The sequence below is a fragment of the Malurus melanocephalus genome, unplaced genomic scaffold (genome assembly GCF_030028575.1).
Source record: "Malurus melanocephalus ecotype Western Australia unplaced genomic scaffold, MMel_1.1 scaffold_78, whole genome shotgun sequence".
In the NCBI taxonomy this organism is placed as follows: domain Eukaryota; kingdom Metazoa; phylum Chordata; class Aves; order Passeriformes; family Maluridae; genus Malurus; species Malurus melanocephalus.
In genome coordinates, this window is record NW_026623310.1 from 874,427 (window position 1) to 892,569 (window position 18,143).

Here is an 18,143-nt window from a genome sequence, read left to right on the forward strand (position 1 = left end):
CTTTCTACACTCATCTGTCCTAACTCTTTTGGTCCAATACTGACCCATGTTTTCTCATATGTTTGCATCTATTTGCCTAGAATATTGCCTTGAGCATAATCATTTATACTCAAGAATATATTTGCTTCTAAATGCTGTATGGATCTGCTATTTCAGGATTTCCAGTTAAGCAGAGAAGAAAATGACAGCATTTAAAGTTTTCTATGATACATGTGCCTTCAGAGGATCAAAGTACCTTGCTTCCTACATCAGTGGAATAGTAACTATAGACAGAGAAACATTCCTGTAAAAATAAAGACTTATGGTGCCTGTTCAGTATAGGAATGCTAACTTAAAGAGAACATCTGAATGAAACCATGCTGTGTTCATAAATGGTATGGTAAAAGTTTTCAGTTTTGTTTGCATATAAAGAAATGCTATTGGAAAGAGTGCTTTGTATTGATAGCAATGTAAGGAGATAGAATTTTTTTAAAAAGACAACTAAAAGATACACATGCATAAAATCAGCAGAATTTTTGAAAATCATGCTCTATTATAGAAGAAATATTGAACAGTACTTAAATATTTATTATGGGATAGATACCTACATATTTTGTTAGGTATGCTAAATGTTCTTTAGATAATCTAAATTATTTGATTGCAGCAAAAGGAATGCCATGATAAAACATAAACAATGATGTTCAGAACTTTTGCTTTAGATGTGTAAAACATGATTTTGTAACCTGATACCTACAGTAATTTGCAATAATAATAGCACTAATGATAGCAATGTGCTAGAAAATGATAGAAGGTATGAGTGAGAATGTAATTTATGATGACTTAAAGTTTTATGTAGTTACAGGACTTTGCATAATTTTGAGGCCATTAATAAAACACCTTTGCCAAATTTGTGTACAGTGCAGGAGGATGACATTGCAGGCCATGATTAGAAAGAAGGGGAAATTTGGAATTTCTAAGATGGTTACACCAATGAGGAGTTTTTATTGAATGGTAGAGGCAGTAATTTTTTGGCTAAAATAAAGTTGTATCAACTGCAACTAATTTTGTAAAGACAAATGATATGATAATTATCCATAGAAAATGAAAGAATATTAAAAATTATGTAAAACCTGATGGGTCTTTCTGGGGTATATCCTCAAATGATGCTAATTGAAAGCATACAGTTAATTCACTGCTAGTTGCTGAAGATTTGTCCTTTCTATGAACTATATAATGTAGCACAGACCCTGAAATAATCTGTGATTTAATACTTGTATTCATTTTACAGCAGARTTGTTATGGAACAAGGCCTTACTCATCATGAGAAGTAATACAATTCTAACAATGGCATATTATTGTTAGAAGGAAGTACATCAAACTGACTTAGCCCAGTTTTAGAAAATGAGTTTTAAGGTACTGTATTTGTATAGCTTAAGTTACCAAACTATTTGGTAACTTTTTCAATAATACTATTAATCTAAAATTTATACTTGCAGTTTGATGATAAAATTATTTTTGCACTCAACTTTGTGTACTTTTGATTTGCAATTTTTGAGTGACACAGTTTAAAAGCCTTTATTTTTAAAAATTTTAGGAACAGTGAGGAAAGCGTAGCTGGAAATACTAACAAAACAAGAAAGATTTTTCAGCAAATGAGTGAGTTAACCATAGGTAAACATTTGCCAGAGAAGAATGAAGTTGAGTGAATTGCCACACTGAGATGTGAAAACACTTAATCTATAAAGACCAGCAGGAAATAATAATGAAAAAATAGATCTTTCTGTTCATAAGCACAGCTTAGGTACAGGTGGTCTTGAGAGGTGCAGTACCACTACAAATTCCAAGAAATGTTCGATTGCATTACAAACAAGACTGGCTAAGACATAAATAGAATATAACTATCTGTAGCTATATAAGGAATGTAATGTGAGGGAAACATAATTTACAAAACAACCACCCTGCTTGCAGATTCTGCAGATCACATGGCTGGCAGATGCACAAATAATTTCACAAATGAAAATGGAAGATGTAAAATCCATGAAGATTGTATTGAAGGTTTGATTTGTTTGATTTTCTCTAGGTTTATGCAGATCTCTATGATTATCATGTATATCTATATACACATATTCATGTTATACATACATACATCGCCGTATATATGGAAATGTATGAAAAGCTGTAAAAGAGGATTTAAGTTACATGCAAGAAGTGCTTCGAAATTGGTTACAGGAGGATATTTTTGTATAGTACTTAAAACAATTGAAAGAAGTAATGAGAGTTAATTCAGTACTGGATCTGATAGTGATCAGGAAAAAAAGGGATACTAGATCTAAAATTAAGACCTTATGACTGCACAATACTACCGGTTTRATAAAAAGACCAGAAAAAGTGTAACATATTGTGAAAATCATTGACAGAAAGGTAATGAGTTTGAAGAGTAACAGCAAAAAGCTAATTCAGAGTAACGTTGCAATAGAATAAAAGAAATATTCCACTGTAAAAAAGTTATTAGTGAAGTATGAAGCTGGAGAAAAGGAAACAGAACTATAAAGGGGAACTTCAAGCTTGCCATCATGCAAAGACAGAACAGAAAGAGAGCTCAGACCACGTGATGCTATCTAAGAAAGCCTAATTAATCACTTAATTAGTATAATTTTGCTAATATATTCTGAAAGTATGTGAAACTTAAAAAACCACAAGAAAGCAGACTTTTTTCAAGTTTCTTAAGCAGTTAATTTTTTTTTCTCTTTTTCCCGATAGAATAATATCAAATGAAAGAAAATCTAAGACCACTGTCTACAAATTGGATCATTTATTTGAAAAGATAATTGAAGAAACAACTAAAAAATGGTAATTGAAAATATAGAAAAGTATCTGAATATATGAAGGGGTCCAGATTCTGTTGCCCCTCTTCAGCTCACTGGATGTAGAACAAGGTGGCCAAGATCCATTCCTACTCACAGGCTGAGAATTTGCCTGCCCTGGGGAAGTCACAGGCAGCCTAACACTGCTCTGTCCTTCCCCCATACCAAGTGCTCACATCCTCTGCAGGTTTGGGAATGGCATCATGTGAAGGTACCTCTCTACCAGTTTTTGACTGCATTTCTTAGCCACATCTGCACTAGAAAACGAAATGCACCACAACCCAGTCAAGAGCCGGTAGCAAATTACGGGTCGCATTTGCCTGGCTAACCCATCTGCTCTCCTGAGCAAGGGTAGCCTCATTTTAAATGCCTGTTACAGGGTCCCTAACCCATGCTGTTCCTCAAAGGCTGCAGTATTTTACCTGAGAGCTTGTTGGCTTGGGCCAAAAGCATACCAAAGAGCAGGCTAACAGATAAATGGCGTGATTATCACATGGTAGAGCTCAAGTATGTGCCTGAGCCCTCTTTAGCTCAGTAACACAGATGTAACCTTAGGAACTACATCCACTTGGCAGTAATTACAACTGTACTAGCTTGCTCTAAATAAAAAATGCAATGGCATGAAAACCGGTAATCTTACAGACTAATATTTCTTGACCAGAAATGTCAATTAATGTATTATATTTGGATAGAATATGTGACAATTGAAATGGAAGGAACCATAGAAAATCTTAAAAATTGGCAARTTAAGAAAGAGGACAATAAAAGGGAAAGCAGTACTTATCATATGTGGAAGTATTTGAAAACGGAAACTGGAAAACCAGTTAGATGACTGAATATTCTTTTCAAGATAAGCAAGGTTACAATGAAGAAGTCAGTATAGGACCATTTGGGTAATTAGATTTAGTTCATTATTAAAATGCAGCTTGGATCCCATCTATGTGGACCTCCTTGTAGGACAAAAGCCTGAAATACAATGCATTTGCTTATGGTGTTTTACTTTGCGACTTTTGAGAAGGACCTGATGCTGAAGTGGGCATGCTTCAATATAAAAGTCACTTCATCAYGCACATGTTGGGATAAGGGCTCTACTGAATATTTACTCAGTTTTCAAAAGATAAAAAAGGATATGCAATAAGTTCTTGGAAGCACAATCTCTGTATTATTTAGACAGGTGTTCAGTATGTGGTATAATAACTATTAGGTTCCAGGTTACATTTTGACYTGTGAGGTCACCAGTTATTGTCATGATAATTTCTAATTTTACAGACTGCAGAAAACTATGTGCAGGAAAAACTGCACAAAAAGGGAAAATAAAATTACTTTCATAGACTACTTTGTGATCTGGGATTTACTGCTTAAGTCAGATGACAGAAAAAAAGAAAGGAAGATGTGCACATCAGACAATGCTGGAACATGATCCATTAGCATTCAGTTGAGCATTATCTTTTAAGTCACTTAGAGGTAAAGAAAAAAAAAACTACTCAAAAACAAACACAGATTCTGAAAGTGGTCACTACYCTGGTGAATGCTGAGGACATAAAAGACATAAATGAAAGAAATTGGTCAAAATTTTAGGGTGATATAGATCCAAGGAAAATAGCCAGAGTTAGAAAAGTAAGATTGGGAACATGGATTTGGAAACTGTTCTTAATAGGAAATTATTCTTAATGGAACTGATAAGAAAATACACCATCGTAACAACTATTCAGTATAAATTTGCCTGTAGATTTAGTATTTGGAGAAGCAGTTCTGCAGAAATGCAGGCAGCTTTTCTGGAGGAACAAACCAGTTATTCCRGCTTTACCGTATTGCCATGGACCAGATGTGCAACACAGTAGGGAACGCATTAGGAAAAATCCCTTTTATAGTATGAATGTGTGATTCTGTACATTTGGCTTGCTTTACATCAGTAGGGTTATGTTTTTGCCAATAATAGAAACTACATTAAAAGAGGAAAGCAAATATCAATAAAAAATATAAGAAACTGGAATTAGATGCACATGGAGAGTAACATAAAGCATATCTGTCACATATATTACATACCTAGCTGAATGAAAGAAGCTTGCTTTCTTATAATGGCCTAATATTTTGGAAATGCAGGTGAATTATATAAAATTACAGTACTGTGATGCCCTTGAGTAAAACTTTAGAAAAGTACATGAAACAGCCAGACAAAATACTCGAAGTTATCCACTTCTCTCTGGAGTACATTGTATATGCTGAACCTAATGTCTGAACTGCCAGAACTGGTAGTTCCTGTTTTGAGGAAAAGAGTTGCTTCAAGGCTTTTGTGAAAAGAAATTCTGAAAAATCTTGTGGCAAGTAGTACAGGTCTGCTAGAGAAGTCTTCACAGAACTGCTTCTCTCTTCACTGTGATTACATTCTGTGCTCATCGCTCCTTAAATAATCACTTGTTGAGGGATTGCCTGTCTATATTTCCTGAGGAATTGAGACCCACTGGAAACTAGATTGAACTATGGGAAGGAGGAGATAACTGCATTCAGAAGTCTGGCTGAAGGGTAGAGGCTTCTCTGGAGGTTGAGATTGGGTGGCTCCAAGCAGGAGTGTAGTGCTGGAGGGAGTCCTTCAGCCAATTTACTCATTTAGCCTATTGAGAGCACAGCTAGGTCTCATGGATGTTTTGCATATGGATAGATTAACAAAGAGCAGCTACTACATTTCAGAAATTCATTTTGAAAATACCCTATGAATACACTATATAAATAATAAAAAGTACAACCAAACTGTAGAAACCACTTTTGAGAAGAGCTTTCATATGTGCTAATGGTAAAGTTCACAACTGTGCAAATGAAGTAGAGCAAAGAAGTGGAAAATCTGGGCTAAATGTCATAAACTGCTCTGCAGCTTATCACTTCTTTCTCCCCGTCCTCCCCCTTGGCCATCTTCTTTCCAAGGAAATAATATGAAGATTCCTGGAATAAACTATCTGTGGTTAAAAAAAAAGGTAAAGAGACTGAACTCTCTAAAGACAGGCATTTGGGAATAAATGTGAATACATATAGTTGCTACAAAATTGATCTGGTATTATCTTACATACTTCGTTTTACTTTTCGTGGTTCACAGTATTTCTTCTTCATTCAGSCAAAACTCATTGAAACTAATGCAAAATGTGATATATTTTTACCATAAACTAGTAATTGTGTGATCAYCAAAAAGCCATTCCTAGTATACTTTGGCTAGCAACATCCTTCTAACTCTGTTTCAGCAGACATTACCTATTTTTGGACAATAGAGATACAGGCTTTGAGTCAAATCTCCCTTCTATTATGCTTGATTCTCAAAGAAAACTAGATTTATGCCTGTCTGTCCATCCATTCATTCATCTGCTTATTTATTAAGAATATTATAATTCATGTTTTAGCTGTTACCTGTAAAGCTAAGAAGATATACAAAATCCCTGGTTTATCCAGTTCTTTGAAGTAAAGGAAAAAATAAGAAAAAGTGAATTACTCTATATTCGAAGAAAATTATTACTGATTAAAAAAAAAGTTACTGAAGAGATGTAGAAATATGTTTTCATGGGTCTGTGAGGCCTATTTCTCGACAGTACCATAAAATTTCAAGTAACATTGATACTACCTAGTTTTACAGATGAAGCAAAATCAAACAACACACATACAAAATGGCCAGAATAATCAGTGAATAAAATTATTTAATCTCTGTGTTGAAATAAATATAAATTATAAAAAAGGAAAATTATTTCAGTTTTCAGGTGAAGGGGAATCCATAGGAGAACACATGAATGAAAAGATTTTTGGAAAGTAAGATTGATAGGCATGTTTCAAAAAAGTTGTATTTGTTAAGTCTAGAGAAGAGAAGACTCTATGGGGAGAATAATAGGACATCTGAAGATTATTTGAAGAAGATGGTGACCAATAGTCTTTTGTACCCAATTGTGGAAAGACAAGAAAAAATWATCTTAATTTACAGTCAAAATGAACAGGCTACATGTTTGGAAAATCCTTTTAAATACAAGRACAGTTAAAGACTGAAACCAAATTATCTGGCAATGCTGCAGCATCGTCCTCACTGGCACTTTAGAACAGATTAAACAAAATGTTTCTGTTATCATAATGCTCTTACATCTATTTTCTCTCATAATTGTTCCCTCCACACAATGAATAATCAAGAATATTAAGTTGTAACTTGAAAAATGAATTTGGAATGTGAAGATGAAATTGTATAGTCTGAACCCATTGTAAATCACCACAAATGCAAGTATCTTTTTTTCCTGATATATGTATTCTTGAATTTTGTATGCCTTCTATATTTTAATTTYTATTTTTTAATTTTAAAGTTTATTTATATAGAATTTCTATTTACAGATTGTCAAGGTTGTCAATAAGGATAAGGCATGTTATCTGTTCATGCAAGCAGAACTATTATTCTTCTTGCACTGCTTGGTTCTATGGTCAGGAAGCTGATTTCAGCATTGTCAATGCCCTTTTTCCTTGTCTTCTAATTCTCTCTAGCATATGCTCTTCAGGTATGTATAACTGTGTAGGTATTACAGGGAAATATTCTGAATTCAAAACACATGTAGTTTCTTTTAAGTCACATATAGATAACTAGGTTTTACTATTTGGCAGAATATCTGAAAAAGTCTGATCTCTAAACAAAACCAGAACTTTGATGGTGAATTTTACTTTCTGTGGTTAACAGGCTATTTTTACAGTGATAAATAAAGTCTGTTAGTAATAAAAATGAAACCTAGTATCTGTGCTTTGATAATGAAACCCTAAAGTGAAATTAGTTAGTGATATTAGAAAGTATCACTTGTATTTCTGCTCCAAACCTCAAGTTATTTTATTTTCCTGTACTCAAAAACAATATTATAGAAAATGTATGGTTCATGTTACCAACATTCATGGCCTTGATTAAAATGGAAATAATCCATGTATATGCTTTTGTTAGAGGGTAAAATATGTAATGTAAGTGCAAGAATATTGAAGGAATGAAGATCATTTGACTATTCAGAATACTGACAGAATTCAATATATTCAGAATACTGGCTAGCATGTCTGTTCTCTCTTAGAAATTCAACTTGAAGGATGATGAGAAAACTATTAATAATTATTACTGTTGTAATCTGTTAGATGCTTGAGGACTTATGTGTTCATATCAAACAGTAATTAAAGTCTTCAAATTAAAACCATCTGCCAGTGGTTTATCTTGTATTGGGTATGCAACAGGAAAGGCTGTGAATATTCACAAGTGGACATTTTATTCTACCCTCTTCCCTCCAGTTCTGTTAAAAAAGTTTCAGTTATTAGAAGCAGCTGTATTAAAAATGTGACTATTGTACAGAAATCAAGCTTTCACTCTGTTAACATCTCAGAGAGGAAATAAGAAAAGCAGCACCCCTTCACTTTTGTGGCTCCTTATATCTTGTTATCTTGACGAGTAGCCAAGGGGTTCCAATATGACTCCTTTGTTTAATACTRCCCATGAACCATTTCGATTTACCTGGTTTTGGTTTATGGTTTATTGGTTGGGGTTTTTTTGTTATTTCTTTTTAAAGTAGGAGGCATCTGGTTATGCTGTTCAAGAATTAACTTAGAAAGAGACCACCAAAGTCTTAAAATCTTTGTTATACAAGCCAATCTGAAGAAGAATTGTCAACTTGAATAGAATTATTCAAGAATATGACTCACATAACACTGCATCTTTATATTAATACCGTTTGTATAGAAGAAAAACAGTGCAGGTCAGAGAACTTTTTAGAGAAACATGTCTAGCAAATAACTTTAGAATGCTTCACTTACATTTTTTACAAGGATAGGAAAATACAATTCCTGGACAGAAGTGAATACTGCGTTAAAAAGGCCTCTGAAAGTTGTGTGACTTGACATCTCTTKTAAGTAATTTATGATCCAAGGTGTTTCATGAAGACAACAATGGTTTTAAATTGCAAGATATCTTAATCAATTCAACAAATTGAGAAAAAAAAATTACTAAAGCTCCTTTTAATTACAATGGAAACCTATGGTTGTTTTATTTTACTTGTGAGAACTTATTTCTGAACAGGTATATTATTTTAATAATTTTTGTAATGGAACATTCACTTTTACAGTTTGAAGCTGCAAATGAAAACAGTATTTTTAAGCTTTTCCATTTAATATTTTATTAAACAGTTTAAAAATTGCTGACTAAGGAAAGGATTTATTTAATCAGAGTGRATTTATTATGATGAGAAATTTAGTTTTCCTGCATATTTCCAGTGGCCCAGCACAACTACTACAGAAATCAGTCTTCAGCAAGATGACTGTATCTATTTTGGATACKATGGTATTCAGAAAATACATAGTTAATAATATGTAGATGGATCTAACCCCCATTATGAAAGGTGTTAAGGAAATTATAATTTAATAATTTTGAAAATATTACTTACAGATCAAATAAGGACATCCAAAACTAGAATAATTAAAGGGTGGTTAAGAAGAAAAAATATATACAATCTATTTAAGTGAGATAAACAGCCACATACAAGGAAACTGGAATGATATAATAGTTATTTAAGTTGGCAGAAGAATATATGATTGAAGGTAGAATTGTAAGGACATGGTGTGCAGTTATTCTGAGTTATTCTATTTTGGTAGATTTAAAAATGTAAGTAATCCCCTTACTTAACATAACCACAGTTGGACTGAACAAAGTAGTACAAACTATGCATCAGAAAGATATAGGTTGGAAAGTGTTAATATTTAGGAGTGTAAATGTTTTTGGCCTGTTTTGAGAAATAAATAGGAAAATGTTAGAATTAAGAAAAATATTATATTTGGAGAACTAGAAATTACATTTCTATGCAGTTTTGGGCTGTCCAGACTTAGTAATGTGAGGTACAGCCACAGCATGAAGAGATAGTTGCTTTATTAATGCAGTTTTTTTGTGTGTTAATTTGTATAGCCCAGTTTTCCATTTAAGTTGGCCAAAGCACAGAGAGTTACTTTAATTGACCACTTTTTATAAAGAACATGAATAACTTTTCTGGGATGCCCTTGGATACTTCTTTGAGTGGTTGTGTAGATATGTTTCATTGCTGGTGTGCATGTGCCCCATGAGTTCAAGGACAAATTATTTGAACAAAAAGGTCCATTAAATGGTATCAGCAGATACTTGAAGGGCATTGACTTCAGGGCATTAAATAGCTACATGAATACAAACATTTACAATTTCTTTATTTCCATCATACCACAGAGATGGAAATAATGCARTGCACATACTGTGTGACTTATTTAATTTTAGTTGTAATAATGTAATTGATTTCATACAATAAATTAAGTCCCCTTATGATCATTAGCAAAATACAGTTTAACATACTAGATATACCTCTTTGTATATGGATAAAGAAGTCGTAGGTTACTGGTGTTTAAGAAATTCCCTAGTGTGGTTCTTCAGAGAGCAACCTATCCCATAGTTTCTGAACAGGTATTCTGAACATTTCCTCTTCCTAAGAGGAAACATACAGCAGGGAAGGGAGGGGAGAAGACTTCCCTTAAACAGAGATCATTTTATTTCTAAATTCCACAAGCAAAGCTGTAGTTAAGATTTAAGACAGTGTCTTTAGTTCAGTGTTATAAAAGCTGGGATTCTGGTCTTCTGGGACATAGCCATTGGCAGGGTGCACTTGTATTGGCAGTGAGGTCTGATGSAGGCAAGTGAAGTGATTCTCCATAAAGGTTGCTGCCCGCGCATGTAGAAGGGATAAAAAATTCATCAGCATATTGCTGATGAAGACATGTCTTTGGTTCATGTATTTTAAAGTTCAGGTCCCAAAAAGACTAATTTTATTACTTGCCTATGCTCTGCAGAGACCTTGATAGGGGCTGGTTTTGTGTTAAATGCCTTATGTATTTATAGCTCCAATACTAGTGATTGTCTTTGTATTTCAATGTYGTGTCAYACATAGTGCTGAGTGACTTGTTGGCCTTGTGGCTTTTCTCTCTCTAACTCTCTAACAAGCTGTCCAGCTTATTAGAAACAATAAGCACCAGAAACAGGGTGTCTTCTATGACTGACTGCAGAAGCAAATGTACCATTACATATTAGTGACAGAGCCTTCTGTCTCTACAGGAAGGGTGAGAGGACTAGCAGTTCAGTGTCAATTATCAGTGCCTCAGCAATTTCATCTGCTATTTCAAATTCAGATTGGAGTAGTATCCATAATCTCCTAACCAATCACTAATCCTCAGGGATTTTGAACTGCCAGCCTGCAAGATGTCTATTTTTACATAGGGATCCATGTAGYAGAGAGAAGACATTAGATTCCTCATAGGAACTCTGGATTACATTACAGAGTGTTCCCTTGAGCCTTTGTTATGAACCAAGCAGGAATTTTCTGTTGACTTGCTGTTTCGCTCTGCCTCCTCCCAGAAAAAGCAGCCATCACCACAGCCTGCTTCAGAAGGTAAAGCACTGAGGCGTAGTTCACACAGGTCTAAAACTATATGATCAACTATTCTCATACTTACAAAAACAACATCCATTTAAAACATTTTGTTATGGTTTTACTGTTATACATCATATTATCAGGATCTTTTTACTTCCCAGAGGAGAGATTGTGGATAGCAACAGGTCAATTAAATCAGCCTGTAAGTCATCTTTCAAGATCAGTAAAAACATCTCAGCATTTATCGTTTGTCCCAAAACAGTTTGTACTTTATCTACATTCTGCACTGAAAGCACAGCCTTGCAATGACCTTGCACTTGCTACATCAGATGTCGGGGGTATATGAAGGAATCCTCTCCTCATTAAACTTAGAACAAATGATACTCATTTCAGTGTTGCCTTCATACTTTGAAGTAACAGGGGTCTGGGTGACAGACAGATCTATTCAGAGACAGGGATTTTCTCACATTGSAAATCTTTGTCATGTTCAGGAGATGCCTTCTCTTCATATAAATATTTCAGAGTCAGTGCTCTCTGCCTTGAACAATAAATAAATGTGGGCCTGTTTTTCAGGGAATTCCCAAAAAAGTGCCAATAGTCAATTTGATAACTATATGTTTTTGTCAACAAGCCAGTGAAGGGCAAGACCATCCTCTGGAAATTTTATATGACATACAGCTCTAAGTTAAGCCAGTCAGAACCAGGAAACATTTGGGGTTAGAGCCAATAGGTTAGAGCCTTAAGCCTTACTAACCTTCAGTGTATCTAGCCATCATAGCAGGGAGTCAACGGCACTGACCTGTCTTACGGAGTTACAGTTTTCAAATGGGGACATTTAAATGTGTGCTTGTTCATAACAGATACAAATAGGTACCCTAGTCTAACTAGAAGGATGCTGAGAGCAATTGACAAAATGTTTTGTTTACCTACTTATAACATGGGGTCTGTGTGCCTTTTTAAAAAATATTTCTTTGTGTCTTCTGAAACTTTCAGTGCATTCTCTTTACCTGCTTAGCTAGACATACTCTTCTGAAATAATAATCAGATCCTGCAGCCAAACCCGGTATGATTATTGCTGATAGACAGGCCRTTGCCTTTGTGAAATCTGCTGACAGGAACTATTTTGCAACAGTACAGATAATTTTGTGTCAAATAGAGTCACTTTAACTAGAGTTACTCACAAGCCTGAATGAAAAGACTTTCTGTTTGAGTATCCTGGTATGGTCAGTCTCCCTTAACGTCTTCTACTTCAAAAGTACAGGACTGTTTAATAACTTTGACACACAGTGGAATTTCATAATTTGCATAATTTCTCTAAAAGTGCATTTTTCTGCAATAGCTGCATATCTTCTTCTGTACAGTGATACAATGTACCTTAACTTGTAGTAAGATTAAGGAAGTATTTTTGTTTGTATTTTTACCTTACCATGGAGACCTCCCTTACCTGTCTGTATAAGTTTTTGCTAACAGAAACTGTGCTTTCCTGTCTGCTTGAGAAATATTTCTGTCTTGTAAAACACATGTCGGGGAAATGGGAATATACTGCACAGGTTATCAATCTCCTACTGAAATTATAGGAAATTCTCACAAGATTCTGCTGTTTTTATTATGATGTTAACTGTGCCCACTTCAGGGCTATTCTGGAAACAATGCCCTCCACTTTTAGAGAAGGCTTGAACTACTTTAGCTTCAATTTTCTGCTTCAGATTTTAGATAAAATTTACATTGATACCTTGAGATTTAGTTATTAGCAAGTAGTTTTCTTGGAAAGGGGCTGATTTCTGTGGATTGGCAAATTTTCTTCTCTTTATTTCTATTCCCTACTATTATTTTAGATTCTGCTTACAGAAAGATCAGCAAGGTTTTAGGAGCACAATATGCATGACTGCATCTTTTCCTCTAATGCATCTTCCCTAAAAGTGGAAAAGAATGGCTCTCTCAGAATGTGCTCATCTAAGCTTCCAGTTCCCCAGGATCTTGGAAGGACTTCTTTGCAATAGCAGCTTTAGCATCTGCCACAGATAGCAGGCAGACTGGTGGCTGATTGGCAAAGCTGAGAAGAAATAGATTTTCAGCCCAGGGGCAATGCAGTCTTCTTCAGAGACTTTAACCACAGAACCCCTCTAACAAACAGTGAAATTTGCATTTTCAAAACAGCCATAAATGATTTAAAGTCACAAACAAAAAGGGTGAACAGGGATCAGCTTCTCAATCAATAAAAAAATAAGGGTGCATCAGAAGGCACTAGCAGTAGGCATGTTCAAAGCAAATATTACAATAAATTAAATCTTTTTATATGTTCATGAAAATTATACTCACAACATTCTTTGACTAAAGACAGTATGGATTAAAGAAGTTCACAATAATCTAAGGAGAGACTGCACAAGTCTCTGAAAGAGAGATCTAGTGAAGGTCACTGACTGGACAAACCACACCAGGTTCAGGAAACCTTCCAAGCTAGAATAAAGTTGGATGTTGAAATCTAGGGGCACTATCAAATGCTTGTCCTGATCCTGCTGTTCACTGAGAGAATATTTGGGTAAGAATTGGCTTATGTCAGCTGTTGGATATAGGTAAATGGGCTAAATGTATGCCTGGCCTGGACCAGTCTGACCTCTGTAGTRTACTCAAAGCAGTTTGCTTATGAATCATGACCTACTCACAGTCTGCAAAAATGAAACCAAATACTTTCAGGACTTTCCCCTCTTTAAATACAATCAACTGGTGCCAACCTTAGTCATTCTCATTACTGTACTCTCTGCTTTGCTAACTTCACAGTCTGTAGTATTTCAAAGATTTTTATAATGTATGTTAATGAAATGCCTCTGCCTCTCCTCTTTTTTCTCACTTCTTGCCCTTAGTTAAATCAAACTTTAGTCAYCTTTATCTCTCGAGAAACTTGTTGCTACTACTGTAATTATGAGTAGTGACTTTTCTTGTTCCTTATACAGGCCTTCAGATTCTATTTATTATGGAGAGGAAATCTTTGAGCCTGACAAAGAAAAGAGCAAGAAAAGTAATAGAAAATCCATGGGATAGTGTTGTTTGCATCACACTAATTTGGGAGGAAGAGGAATTTCATTCTGATCCTTCTTATGTGAATAGATGAAATTCASAGATCTGTGATACCAAGTCTGTAAGTCATATTCCAAAATGCAGCAAGCCAGGATCATCAACTTAGGAAATTCTCAGAAAAAAACTTTCCTTCTCTTCCTTTAGGCTTGGGAAGTTGTCCTGACAGTAGATTTATACTTCTAAGACACTTTGCARGGACAGGGAAGTTTAATGGGAAATTTCTAGTTTTAGCAGAGATTGAGATGGTCAGTTCTTATGTTCAGTTCCGTGTTAAGCCAGAAGTCCATCCGGTTTGCAGTAAATAGGTTTGAGGAGTAGAACAGGGAAGGATCTAGAGCTCTACCTAGCACCCTTTCACCCTTTCCCTCTTGCCACTGGTAAATCTGCACCCGAACCTTTTCCGTGTTAAGCCGGAAGTCCATCCGTTTTGCTGTAGATAGGTTTRAGGAGTAGAACAGGGAAGGATCTAGAGCTCTTCCTAGCATCCTTTCGCCTTTTCCCTCTTGCCACTGGTAAACCTGCACCTTTAATACACCTGAACAGACACTGCATTAAAGAAAAAGCCTATCCTCTTTGAGTTCTTACTTCTAAAGTCTCAGGTATTGAGAAAATGAAGGCAAACCTCTGTGCCAGGGCAAACCTCTGTGTATGTACACCAGCAGGCAGAGTAGGGACCCATTCTGGTTTGAACATATTACAGTCTAAATGGTGTAAGAGGAAGGAGGGAATTCACATTTTCTGTTACTTGTGTGGCCTCCTGGAATGATTACTCTGTGTTTAATGAGTTCTCTATGTATGCTTTCTTTAACTTAAACATTTCTTTTTAACGAGACCACTTAAAATTAATTAATRAAGTAGGGCAGCTAGTATTAAGGTTAAATTTTCTGTAGTATTTTAAAATAACACAATAAAAATACTGTGCCACACATTTTTTATGCCGAAGTTTTAGATAAAGTCAAACCACTGAAGGGGGGAAAGTCACTGGCAGAGCATTTGGAATTTTAACCTGCAGAATGTGGAAACTTCTTCTAATAGCTTTTCTTTTTCTCTTTTGATGTACTCATCTACTTTATATTAATGACTAGTATGTTCAAAGTTGAAAAATGCACTGGGAGATGAAAAAGCAGATAATTTCATTTTTTCTCATTAGGTCTATGAATGAAATTTTTAAGAGGATGAGATGTGCTAGTTGTAAAGTTTTGAAGGTCATGCTAACCAGAAACAATCAGTTAAGTTCACCAACTAGCAGTGATTCATCCTTTTTGAATAAATCAGTTTTCAGTGAGGTATATTCTGGTTTTTTTTTTTTTTTTTTTATGTACATTTATAACTATTTACTTGAACTGAGAAAAAAATGAAAGGCTCTTTTGCTACATTTTAATTGAATTCCATTTTCCATCTAGAGACACGTTTTTATAAACTTTGATTGGAAGACAAAGTCATGGTAAAGAGAAGCCATTAAATTTTCTATCATAAAATGTAAAAATTAAGAATAAGAAGTTTGTTATATAGATGATTAAATAAAAATTGTACAGGCATGAAATCCATCTAGATAGCAAAAATAATCATGTTTTATAAAGAGGATATATTTAATTGAATAAGGGTCTTTAAAATGAAAGAAAAAAAAAAAAGGAAATGTAAAACTGGGCCAAAATAGATTGTGTAAGACAAGGTTTTTCTCTTTTCTGCTTTAAAAGGTGGCTAGAATTGATAATTGAACTCAGAGACTCAAACCAATTCACCCAGTCTGTTGATAACATGCACTTGTAGTTCTGGGTCCTAAACAAACACAATATGGGCCTTGCAAGTGCTTTAGAAAGCCCTGGTTAATAATCAGTTGTCCAGGAGTCCCCTCTGACCCGCGCGGGCCCTCCTTCCCTTGGAACAAAACCCCGGCAKCTGCTGCCTGTTGGAGCCATCGTGGTGCAGAAGCTGAGCCCTTGTTACTGCTGCCTCCCTTGGCTCTCTGTCTGCGTGCAGTCAGGGAAACCTGCATCTGCAACTTGGGTTCGGAGCAGATTAAAAGAAAGCTGTGCAGCTGAGATCTGCCTCACAATAAAGTAGAAGGACCTAGGTTAGATGACCCTCACTGTGAAGTGTGTTGCCTTGACAAATAGTAATTGCTTGACAATTGCTCTAGGCTTGGAAAACATATGTTATCATGTTCATTCTGTATCCATAGTAGAGATTGTTTTCATTACACATACTGGATATTTCCAACTTCATTGAACCTATTGATGTATGAACACACATAGAARTTCAAACTAGAGGTCTGAAACTTTAAAGTCTTTCCTTTGTTCAAGTTACTCCTTTTGGCTAGCAGATATCTATCTCTAACTCAAGAATCAGTCTATGTCCAGCATCTACAGTGGTCTTGGAATGCTTCTTTTTTTTTTTTTTAATGTTTTTGAATGCTGTCTGTTAGAGCTGGAGGAGTTTCAATGAAAGAATATCTCAGTTTTGTTCTTGGAGAATGCTATTGTCATAATTATTTCCATGTATAGGTTTCAGCACTAAGGCAGTTGGACACATAAAAGAGCAGTCCACACTCACAGCTCAGTATTCAAGGTATATACAGAAGYTCAGCATTAATTACATATTTTAGACTCTGTAAGAAGAAGCTGATTTTTTTGGTCTGTACTGTAACAGAACTTCCTTATGAACTACTGTCTACAATAACTGCTTCCTCCCCTTCCTGCAGAAGTTTTAGTGATAATATAAACATGAGCCTCTTCCAGTTGAAAACAATCTTATTTTATTTGAAATAGAGTATTCCTTTTTCTGAAAAGTTGCTGAGTCTCTCCCTGAAATAATCTCTTATATTTTTAAGTTTTTCCTTGTTCCTTAACACATCTGCTTAAGTATTGAGAAACTTCTCAGTACAAGAAAGGCTGTAGAGAAACACACAGGATTATAGGAAGTTTTTGTGGGGTATAGTTTGATAAAATAAAAGAAAAGAAGGGCAGGAAGCATGCAATGTATAGCGCTCATTGGGGCTCAAGTGGTTAGGGAGGTGTATTAAAGGAAAGGTGGCAGGAGTCTGTCAGGGGTCAGTACATGGTCACTCATGACTTCAGGGGCATAGAGACATAGAATCCTTGTGACATGATTTGCAAGAGAATGTGTGGGCTTTGATTCACTCATTTATACAGCATCAGAAGGTAAATAGGAGACTCCTTTCCTATTGATGAAGACTTCAGTCATCCAGATCAGCATCTTCCATTAAACTTCTTATCTTTCCTTCCATTTTAATGTACCTCTTGAGCATTTCCAGCAGGCTCTCCCTCTAGAATGATAACTCTTATGCATGAGAAAAGGACTGTTTTGCTATTAYTTGTAAATTTGCTGCCGTATGACACAACCTGTTGTTCTTTTCATTCTTGCATTCAAATGAAATATCTCCCAGTCTATATGTTGAAATTGTGTATTATTAACAACTACAATTGTAGTACCTAGATATAGTATACAGCTTTTTATCCACAGACCTCAGGCTTCTTTTAAGCCTGGAATGAGATTTTGTTCCTTTAAAACTCTCAGAGCTCAGGTAATAATGGCTGAGGCAAGATTAAACAGGATTTATTCCTTCTCACTGTTAGGCCACTTGACAGATTGATACAGCTCTTCTAGCCTCTGAGTGCCACTGGCTCAGCCCAGCATTTATGCAGTGCTTTGTGCAGACTCCTTCTCCCAAGGCGAAACTTGACCTTTTCCAACAGGAGGCAGCTTATGACTTCCTTCCACAGTTCCTGCAGGAGGATCCTGGGTGAGCTATGAGGCTTCTAGTGCCCTTTGCCAGTCAGGTCTTCATATC

General features: G+C 35.3%; 2 long non-coding RNA genes across 12 annotated transcripts in view; one reads left to right on the plus strand and one right to left on the minus strand.

Annotated features, from left to right (window-relative positions):
- Positions 1-18,143, plus strand: part of LOC130574269 (uncharacterized) — an 86,379-nt gene that overhangs the window by 25,045 nt on the left and 43,191 nt on the right. The window contains exon 7 of one of the 10 annotated variants that reach the window (XR_008965408.1): positions 7,194-7,354. The exons of the other annotated variants lie outside the window; for them this stretch is intronic. This is a non-coding gene — a long non-coding RNA (uncharacterized LOC130574269). The remainder of the gene's footprint in view (positions 1-7,193; positions 7,355-18,143) is intronic. 10 annotated transcript variants of the gene reach the window in all.
- The window catches only part of LOC130574271 (uncharacterized), a 38,109-nt gene that overhangs the window by 13,447 nt on the left and 6,519 nt on the right, over positions 1-18,143 (minus strand). The window lies entirely within an intron of this gene.